An 11,188-nucleotide genomic window follows, 5' to 3' on the forward strand; every position below is an offset into this window, starting at 1 on the left:
CTCTCTCTCTCTCTCTCTCTCTCTCTCTCTCTCTCTCTCTCCACATATTTGATGTTTTTGGTCTATGGTCACCCAGTTCCATATTGGTGAGCTGGAGGCAAGACTTGAGATACCAGAACAGTGTAGAGCAGAGGAAAACTGGCCTGTTGGTGTCCACCACCATGCCTGGATCTTCTTCCTTCTTGTCCTTCAGGAGATGACACAAAGATGAGGTGCCAGGGACAAGGGACATCCTTTAAGGTGCACCCAGTGTCTGAATTACTTTTCTTATTTTAGTTCTAGAATGCCCAACAAAGGCAACTTAAGGAAGGAAGTGAGCTTTGGCTCACAGCCGAAGGTACACACTCATCACGGCAGGGGAGGCGCAGGTCTGGTTGTGCTAAGTGAGCCATGTGGCAGCTAATAATGGGTCCTCAGTCAGGAAGCAAAAGAGATGAATGCTGGTGATCAGCTGGCTTCTTCCCCTTTCCCTTCTTATTAAGTCTGAGTCTCCAACTGATGGAAAATACTACCCACATTCAAAGTGATTTTTTTCCTATGGGGATTAAACCTCTCCTCTCCCGAAGGGTCTCAGAAACAAACTTGCCCAAGGATGTTTTTCCTAGGTGATTCTCAGCCCCATCAAGCTGACAGACAAGACCAACCATCACATCCAGTGATGTTTTGTCCTCCATCTAGGCCCTGCCTCCTAGTTCCCACCACCTTGCAATAATGCCATTCAATTATGAATTCATTGATGGATTAATTTATCAAGTCAATGCCCACATGATCAGTCAGTTCCCAGAATCCCCACTTCTGAGCACTGCATTGGGGAACAAGCTTTCAATACATAAGGATTGGGGGAATGTTTCACATCTAAAACCTGAGGTAGAAAGACCACATAGCACCACATCCAGGAGGCACTTGAATGGTGCATTCATTTCATCTAGTATTCATAAGGTCTTTGGGGGCAACAGATGGGGATGGATACTGGACAAAGCACAGAAGCAACTGAGTCAGGACTTTCTGGTATTTCCAATTCCCTTAAGGTCACAGTTTCCTTGTGGCCATATATGAAACAGATAGATACTTTTCTCATGAAAGAAAGGCTTTTCATGACATAAGGATTCTGAGGGAGAAGGCAAGTTCAACAATGAACTATAACCCCGTAGACTCAGCTTCTTTCCCTGGAGATTCAAAGGCCATCTCAAGACCTTTCTCAAATATCTCTCTCTGTTGGTCATGTTCGTGGTGGAGTAGGGTCCCATCATTTTGTAATAGTATTGGGCACAGCTAAAAGCATGTCTGATCCTCCGAACATTCTTCTACCTGTGAGTCCATTGCTTTAGGTGAACCACTAGACATGGGGTACTGGTCTAGATTCTTTCATCCCTACCATGGAGCCACACTGCAGTCTCACTTTGTGACAGCTACTTCCTAACTCATGTTTTCTCTATAAGATTGGGACGAGACAGTGTGGAATTGTTCATACACCATCTAACAGATAAGGGATTCATATAAAATCTAATGTGCTGTTTGCAAACTAGTAGGAGTCCCAAGAGTGTCTATTCTTTCTCCTGGGTCTGGAATCTTCCCCATGTCTTCCTGTCTTTGTTGCTCTGCCCAGCTAGGATGTTTGCCTACCACTGTCATCTTTCGGGGTCACATCCCCTAGCCTCATGTCAGGAATGCTTATGTGTCTTGAAGTAGTTGTTCCTTTATGCGACAGTGGATTGAATTGTATCTTTACCCCAAACTGCTAAAGATTAAAGTCCCAATACTCTAGACTCAGAACCTGTGCTTATGCGGAAACAGAATCGTTAGGCTCGATCAAACCAATAGTCTGATTAGAGTTGCTTTCTAGTTTTCCCTCTGGGCATCATCCCTCTGGCTTCAGACCCCTCACAATACATCAGAGCCCTCCACGTTCTCCAGGGTACTTTGGATTCTGATCTGTTGAGTAGGAAAGGCATCCTACCCCTCCTACTAGCTGGGCAGCTCCAGTCTTTCTAGCTCTCAGCCAATGACAGTTCCAGAAAGCTCCTCTTTCCACTATCTTTATCTCTCTCTTCAGGAGATGACCATCAGTTCTGTCTTCAAATGGTCTGATTTCATCCTAAGCAAAAGAACCTTGTCTATGTGTGAAATAAATACATACTGCTATTCTGGCTTGAAAGATATCCCTGTAAAATATGCTGAAGGATTACCAGCCTGGCATGGCCAGGGATCATCATTGTGTGATCCTGCTAAGAAATCCATGCATGCCTTGTGCTCTGGGCTGAGAGTGGTATTCCTAGCACCATCATGGAGTTGGTGCAAATGAACACACTGAGTGAGAAACTGGGGAAGCAGGAAAAGCCATGATGGAACCAAGTTCCACCCAGCACCACCAGCAGGAAGCACTCGAGTTTTATAAAGAGTTTAAAGAAAGGTGCCCATCCATGTCCTGTGTGGCTTGAGGTTGGCTGAGAAAACATGAACTGCCATGGTCATTTTGCCCTTCGGATCCTGGAGCATGTTGCCAGGTTTTGGTGGATCAGCATGTCTCTGTGAGAGGTCCCTCTGAAGGCCAGTGTTATGAAACTGATCACAAATGGAACACTGAGTATTTGGGAAGAGAACCACATTAAAGACATTCTGTGTCCAACTATGCTAATGATGATCAAACGAGGGTGGTCACAGCACTGGCCTGACACGATGGTGAAGTTGGACACTCTCTCCAGGCAAGAGGAAACACAGACAGAATTGGTATGCTCTTCTTTTGAAGCCTGACAGAGGTTGTGGTGACCTTTCAGACACTCCTTTCTCACCGAGGAAGGGATTTGCAGCAAACATTATCTCAGAACATGGAAAGAATCTTCAGTTCTCTAACCAGGACACTTCCGGGGAAAGGTAACCAGGTACCAGCAAATGAAGACCGATGCTTCTCAGGAGTGAGGGACTCAAGAAAACTGTTTTATAAGCACCCCAACGCTGGCTACCTCACTGAAACACATTGCTGTTGAAAACCGTAGGCTCCCAAATACTGTGGCTGCTTTTGAATGAACAAGAACTGCAGTTGGGAACGGTTGAGTCCCTGTCATTGCTGTCAACAGAAAAGGCAAGTTGTACAACCAGAAACCTTGGACGATCATTATGGAGATGTTTGCTAAGCACTGCCCTCTTCTTGCTTCACAGACCACTGGAGGCAGCTGCAGAGACCTAGCCAGGTGCTAAGTGTACTAGGCAATCAGCTGGGCTCGTGCTGGGCTTTGGAAAGTACTTGGAATCTTTTCTCACTCTTGCAACCCACCTAAGTCAGTTTCTATCTCCTGACCCATTGCTATGAGCAATAATACCAAAATATCTTCATGTTTCTATGACCAACTTGGTCAAGATGGACTTTGTCCTTCTAAGACTTTCCTAGCTATAAATATTCCCCCATTTGATTTCCATAGTGATGAGGATGTCATTGTTTTCTTCAATTCCTCCTGAGTCCAGCAAGGAGAAGCAATGGGGTAGATATGCTGCTTGGATCCAAAGACTAACTTCCAGATTGCTACAGAGTGACTCCCATATCAGCTGCTAACTTCTATTGTCCTGTGAACCCCTGTCTGTGGCTGGAACCAGAAAGAGGGGCTTCATTTGTTTGGTGCAAAGCTATGGCTTTTTGCAGGAAAATATGGTCATCCAGATGTTACAAACACTGGAGAAAGAAGGAATCTGGCTAATGATGGAATAGAGCCACTGAGCCCTGAAGTCACACTTCTGTCCACCCAGGACTACAGTCATTCGGTAAGGTCCCATCCTGCATTGGAACCTGGGCGTGAAGAGCCCATCTTCTTCCCATGATGCTGCTTACTCTGCTTCTACATCCCTTTCTTCTCAACTCAGATAACATTCTCCACTCTCTGACTATAAAATCAAGAGTCTACAGACTCACAGCCCCAAGTTCCTCTCAAGGACCTAGCACAGTAGTCTACACTGCAGGTCAGTGTCTGCTCCTCCAGCTATCAGCTCTAGGAAGTTTGAATTATCTCTGGCTTTACTCATTACTGTGTCCCCTCTTTCGGAGTCTACCACACAGCAAATTCTGATAAATATTTGCTCTTTTGCAGCAGCTAGCTTTCCCCACACCCTTCTTTGCAGCAGACCATATTTTGCAAAACTGCTCTCAGTGTCTCTGACACCACTGTTCCTCCATTGAGGAGCAGTCTCTACATTCTCTGCACTCGCACTCAGACAAGACCTTGTGATTGCTCTGATGAGAGGATCTGCAGAGAAGCTGCTGTCAGACTTCAAGGACTGTCTGAGGAAATGCTTTATAGTCTTGCCACCTTGACTGGCTTACCCATAGAGCGCATCCACCATGCTCTGAGGAACTAGAGTGCCTGGCAAACTCCAGACGGTGTGTTCTAGGTAGCCAAAGACTCAGCTACCTGCCAGCACTGCATGTAAAAACAGAAGCAGACAGCCCCAGGGGAGCCCAGAAGCAGCCACTAAGGTACCACAAGACCCTGGGGAGCCAAGACAAGCCTCTGCTGCCCCACCCTAGCAAGTCCGAGTTCCTGACACATGGAACTTCTAATCATGACAAATGGTGGTTTTGTACCCCTATATTGGCAGACCATTGTGACAATGCTAGAAGCCTGACATTCCTTGGTCCTCTGACTTTCAACCTTCCTAATGCTGCAACCCTTCAATACACTCATGTGACTCCCAACCATAAAATTATTTTCATTGCTACTTCATAATTGTGATTTTGCTACCATAATAAATTACAATGTCAATATCTGTGTTTCCCTATGGTCTTAGGCGACCCCTGTGAAAGGGCCGTTCAACCCTCAAAGGGGTTGTGACCCACAGGTTGAGAATGCTTGTGTCCCATCTTCATGCCTCCCACTGCTTTACAGAGACAACTCTGAAGTGCCTGCTGCAGCCTTCTAAGTCCTAAATAACTCAGTTCCAGCCTCTTTGTTACTGTTCATCACCCTGTAGAGAACACATCCCAATCCTGACTGCACTAAGGGCCTCACTTATATTCTCCATGCTTTCTCTGCTCACTCAGCCCTCAGTGATATCCAGGATCAGAGGGAGTGGCCTCACAGGACAGCCTTAGAAATGCTTTCAGGCACTCAAGACTCAGTGTCTAAGAAACTCCTCCATAGATTTTCCTACGTACGTTGGATGCAGAGCTCTTCTCAGTGACCCTATCACTTTCTAAAAGAAGACTGGAACATTTGCCCTTAAAATTGCCTTAAATGATCTGCAGAGTCTGCATCTTGGGCAGAATTTTGTTGAAACGATAGTGACATTCTTCACAACAGTCTTCACAGCAAAGTATAAATAAGCTTCTGTATCTCCGAAAGTAGCAGTTGTTCCCATCCCATTTCACAGATGGAAAAACTGAGGTTTAGAAAGATAAAGTCAATTGCCAACAGTCATACTCTGGCTGTCAGGTGGGAACCATTCTTTCACCATGGGGTTAACTAAGCCTGTGCTGTCTGGCAGCCTATCTTTCACATTTTCATCTTATAAGTCAGCCTCGGTTACAAACGTGGTATATATCCATAACAATTTAAAATTACAAATAGCAACGAAAATATGCTATAAAAATTTCAATAGAAAAAGGACCAGTGGGATGAATCGAAGGGTAAAGGTTCTCACTGCCAAGCCTGACGACCTGGCCAGAACCCACATGGTGGAAGGAGACAGTCCACTCCCAAAAGCTGCCCCTTGATCTCTACATACATGCCTGTCGCAGGAACACAGAAAGAGACAGAGAGATGTATTTAAAACATGGAAGTGTAGATCACTCTCTAAATCCAGCCTCCACTTGCTTTCTCTAGAAACAACCATTATTCAGAGATCCTTTAGATGTTTCCAGAAATGCTGTGTACACGCCTTTTTAGAAGTACAAGTGGTTTTTATTACTTACTTTTTTTTATAGTGTCTCTCGGAAGGCAACTCTAAGATCTCTGAGTTCTTTTTTTTTTTCTTGGCTGCATAGTATTTTATGGCAAGACTGTATTGTGGTTTATTTGTCAAGTTCCCTGTTGCTTGGGGTAGCCAAGAGCTAGAGAAGAAAGGGGCAGAGGGGTCAAGGGTCAGATGGAAAAGTACAGTAAAATGAGCAGGTATACACTTAGGTAAGCAGAGCTGAAGCAGGAAGTGCCTGGATTACCAGGAGAAGTACAAGAAACAAACAACAGACAGACAGACAGACAGACAGACAGACAGACAGACAGACAGACAGAGACTTGCTAGGGACAGGTGAGAACAGAGGGGGTTCTGAATATATCGCACAAAATGGAGAGGAAAGAGTTACTGAGGTGGCTCAGGGAGGTAAAACTGTGCCTCTAACCTCTCATCCCATGACTTCACAATCCCACCCACCCCCATGCCCTCTCCTCTTTTCGCCAATCCACCGTTTTAAAAATGAACCCCACCTAAAAGAAAACAAACATGTTACTATTTATTCATGCAGGAAGGCCTGCTGGACACAATAGACACCAGCCTCGGCCTAATTAAGTGAAAGGACGGGGAGGTAATTCAAACCATCTCAGGAAAATATAATCTACCACCGAAGCAAATTCCCACCGTTCAGCAGGCAGGGAAAGGAGAGCAGCCTCCCTGCAGGTTCCCAAGCAGAGAGGGCTGAGAAGGGGGCAGCCAGACAAGAGGAGGTCAGTTTCTAGCCAGCAGTCTCCTCCCCATCCCCACCCTGTGCAGCTCACCTGAGCCCAGCACTCCTCTGAGGCCATTCACAGACTTGTCAGAGGTACTCCCTCGACAGGCTGGACTGTGTCGCTAATTCACCAGTGGAAAAATGGACTGGCTCGGATTCCAGGCTGGGGCAACCAGATACCCAGTGAAAATCTGGGCTTGGGGGATGCATCCTTCTGCTCTAAGCCAAGGAAAGACTACAGGGATCCTCCAAATGAGGTCCTCTAAAGCTAAACCGTAGGCAGGATCAACCCCTCCACTGGTTTTCTCTGAACTTAGAGACTGCAAGAGTCAGTGGCCAGTGTGAGTGTCCTAATTTGGTTTCTACTGCTGTGATAAAACACCAGCCAAAAGCAACTTGGGGAGGGAGGGGTTTATTTGGCTATTTGACATACAGGTTACAACCCATCCTAAAGGGATGTCAAGGGGGGAGGTCAAGGCAGAAATCCAGAGACAAACTAAAAGAGAGACCATGGAGGAGTGCTGCTCTCTGGCTATTCCTCAAGGCTTGCTCAGTCTGTTCTCTTATAGCAGCAGGGATCACCTACCCAGAGCTGGCATAACCCCCTTTCACATCAATCAGTAATCAAGCCCCACTGACTTGCCTACAGGCAACCTGATGGAGATATTTTCCCAAGTTAACTCTAACTTAGATCAGGTTAACAAAAATCGCCCAGGACAGTACGCTCGGGATACTGTCTGACTTTCACTGTGGACACTTGACAGACAAAACCAGCTAACTGTAATTCTGCACATGTCCCTCCCAACTATGGGGAGTTAGACACACCCAGGTTCAAGTCCCAACAAACTCTACACTAAAAAACATGCTAAAAGGGGGAGGGGGGCAATCTCTTTCTGTCTGGTTTTTTTTTTTTCCTGGCTATTAATTCCTAAAACCAAAGGAATAATCCATCCATGCAAAGCTGCTGAATCTATGGATAGAATTAACTAGTCTTTTCCTCTACAGAAGGCCTTTACTACCCATCCAGCCTGCCTCTGTTCCTTCTTTCATGACCTGGCATAACAGTGGGTGATTGACGGAAACCAAGCAGGCCTTCACCTGCTCCGAACTGTCTCCAGAGCCAGCTGTCTCATGAGTCATTCTTCCGGGTTCTGAGGGCTTCGTGATCTGCTCGCAGGAGCGGCTGTCACTCTTCCTCTCTCAGACCCACATAGGGCCAATGTCCTGACTGTCTGAAGCCTAGCTGTCCATTCTGGGAGGCTGGCATGCAGGAAGTCATGGTCTAGTCTCCAGAGCACAGCCAAGGTGCAACCTTCACTCTCTACCCTCTCCAGGGTGAGAGAACAGCCACAGAGTGTGCTTTGATGTCATTACCATTGAAGGCTTTTCCCTGACCCTGTTCCCCATGGGACACTGCAGCCCCTCACCCCTGCTCCCCATGGGGTACTGCACCCCTTCGCTCGACCTGGCCTCTAGCTCTACTTTTCAGACATTGCATCACCTCTAGGCCCCCTCTCTGGACCCTTTCCCAGTTCACCACACAGCATCTTCACTCCTGCTCCTTGAGGATGACCATACTCAGCCACTCTGTCCCACACAGACAGGGGAAACAGGGGAGATGGCCTCAGGAGCCCTCTCTTGGAACTATTTTTAGACTCCCTTATCCTAGCTGAGTATCTTTGCAGTGCCATGACTCTAAATGTGTTATCACCATCACTATTTTCCAAAAGCACATCGGGCAAGAACGAAAGCTACTGCTACTGTCCAGACACAGTACCAGGGCACCTGCTGAGAGCTTAAGGCACCTATGGCCCTCTGCAGGCTCATCCTCGCTTTGTTTATCTTTTTTCTTGGAACTGGAGGTAAAGTTAAACTGTTCCTATTTCTCTAGAGAGTCTTGTTTTCTTTTTCCAAGTCCTCTAAAGAAATTAACTGATACTTCACAGATTATCCAGAAGCATGCAAGGACCTTGAGATAGAAGTGATTCTGGTGCCACAGACCTCATAACCACTGCCCTTCATGCTCCACCCGATTGTCTTTGAGCCCTGAGGACTAGATATGTGGCTCAGTGGTACCATGACTGTACACCATGCACAAGGCCCGGGCTTCCATCCATAGAACTGCAGAAATGGAAAATGAAAGTGACTGCTTGAAAATACTCCAGTTTCAGGAAGCTAAACCCATGCCAGAGGTGAATACCTTCCTTAGCTGGGTGCAGTGGCACACACCTGCAATCTCAGCACTTAACCATCTGTGTGTAAGTAGCTAAAGTCTGTCTCAACAACAACAAAAATGACAGCAATAATAAGCCTGGGTTCCGGGGGAAATTCCTGTACCAACAATATTGCCAATCACTAAGCAAAAACCTTCATCATCTGGGATAAGGAGGGTGGGGAAAGACCACAGGTCCAAGATGCCAGGAAGCAGGAAGAGCCTACTGATGACATGTAGCTACTGGGGGACCTGTAGGCCCAAGGCTAGCACTTGGCCTCCTTTATCCTGATGGATGAATGAAGCTGCCATCTAAAGCACGGTGGTAGCAGGAACGGTTTACTTGAACTCTTTGCAGCCAGGCAAGCAGGCAGGACTCTTGAGATGAAGCCTTGGCACCAAGCAGAACTCATAGTATTGAGGGGTAGACTTGTGCATCTGTCTGTGACATTCTCCTTAGTCACCCCACCTTCGCCCCTGTCCACATCTACTGTGGGTCTCCATACCAAAGGCTCCCATGGTGAGGAGTCCTAATCCCCAGACCCACACAGCTCTCTGAAAACACTCTGAATATCCCCTTTAAGAATTTTTCTCAGCGCCATCTAACCTGCAGAGCAGTCAGGCCTTCCTATGGAAGAAGTCCCTGTTGGCAGCCAGGGAGAATATAGCTGCCCCTTAAACATTTGTGAAGTCTGAGGCACGATGGCAGGGAGCCAAGGCAGGCACTGGAAGGTGGTGTTAGCCTCAGGGGACTAACCTCTGTGCACACATGAAGCATTCTTCAAGAGTTCAAAACATCTGGAGAGAAAAATAGAGGCAGGACTAGGCAGAGTCTACAAAGATAACTTTAATGAGAGAAGAGAAAGGGGGATATTCTGTGGCCCCACTTTCCCTGGTCAAGCATATTCTAGGCAGGATGACTGCTCAGGTGTGCTTGAAGCTCCTCAGAAATTATGGGCAACTTCCTAACTTCTAGTTAGGTGTTCCTCAGGTTCTGCCCAAAGGCAGATAGCCATAGCCAGCCTGCCAAAAATGGATGGGTAGGTAGACTAATAAGTGGGGGGTAAATAGAGAGATGATGGAAGGAAGGAAGGAAGGAAGGAAGGAAGGAAGGAAGGAAGGAAGGAAAGATGATTATGTGGGTGGATGGATGGATAGATGGATAAATTAATGATGCTTACATAAAGGATGACGGGCAGATATATTGGTGAGTGGATAGATAGATCGATGCTTGGTAGGTGTTGTAAGTGGTAAGTGATCAGCTGAGTGGGTGCGTGGATGAAGGGAATACTTTCATATGTAAATGGAAGATTAGGGAGGTAGATAGACAGGTGGGTAGATGAGTGAATGAATAGGTGATGGTGGGTGGGTGGATGGATGGATGGATGGATGGGTGGATGGATGGATGGGTGGGTGGATGGATGGGTGGATGGATGGGTGGATGGGTGGATGGATGGATGGGTGGATGGATGGATGGGTGGGTGGAGAACAATCTAAGACAGTTTTTTAAATCCACTCTTGTTACTTGTTTTGGTATGACAAGCACTATATACTGAAAAAATAAATCTTGCTTTCATTGCCAGGAGGGGTCGAAGACATCTTTCCCCTGAGTAAATGAGAAGGACCACTAGGAACCACCAAACTTACCTTTAGGTCTCTTATTAAAAACCACTTGCTCAGTTATGCCCACTGCTTCTCAACCCATCAGGCTACCTGTAGAGAGGGGAAGGGCAGGGCAGTCAAAGATATTGAAAGTGACAGCAGTGGGTGGGACAAGGACTATGCAGAGAGACACTGCTTCTCAATTAGGAGAAACAGCATTCAGCCATAGGACCTTCCATCACTGAGACAACCACTGGGGGTACAAAACATCCTTGTAGCAAAGCACCTTCCATGGGGCCTGAGTTCCAGAGCCAGTGTCTCATGAGAACAAGGTGACCTGTTGATTCCCTCCACTGGTGGTGAAGACCCCCAAACTCAGAAGACCCTTCCTCAAGTCTCAGGAAATCACAACCACCCAAAAATCACAAGAAACCATACCTGGATGAAATTAGCAGAGGTTTATTGGGGAGAGTTGGCTAGCCAACGGTCAAAACTGCCCGTCCATGCAGGAACAGAATTTTGACAAAAGGCCAGCAAGCCGAGGGTTTGTTTTTTTTTTTAATAGCATGGGGTGGGGAAAGGAAGGAATTTTCGCACGGTTACACATGATTGGTTGTTTTACAAATTTTGAACATAACACTAGGAAAACCTCAAGGGGGGGTGGGTAACCAAGAACAGTGGAACATTTCAGAGGATTCCACCCTAAATGATTTAGACCCACGTGAAAA

General features: G+C 46.6%; 1 pseudogene; it reads left to right on the forward strand.

Annotated features, from left to right (window-relative positions):
- The first annotated feature begins 2,283 nt into the window (after positions 1 to 2,283).
- LOC117705696 (exportin-5 pseudogene) lies at positions 2,284 to 3,195 on the forward strand (annotated as a pseudogene).
- Positions 3,196 to 11,188: the final 7,993 nt, after the last annotated feature.

The sequence above is a fragment of the Arvicanthis niloticus genome, chromosome 3 (genome assembly GCF_011762505.2).
Source record: "Arvicanthis niloticus isolate mArvNil1 chromosome 3, mArvNil1.pat.X, whole genome shotgun sequence".
Taxonomy (NCBI): Eukaryota; Metazoa; Chordata; class Mammalia; order Rodentia; family Muridae; genus Arvicanthis; species Arvicanthis niloticus.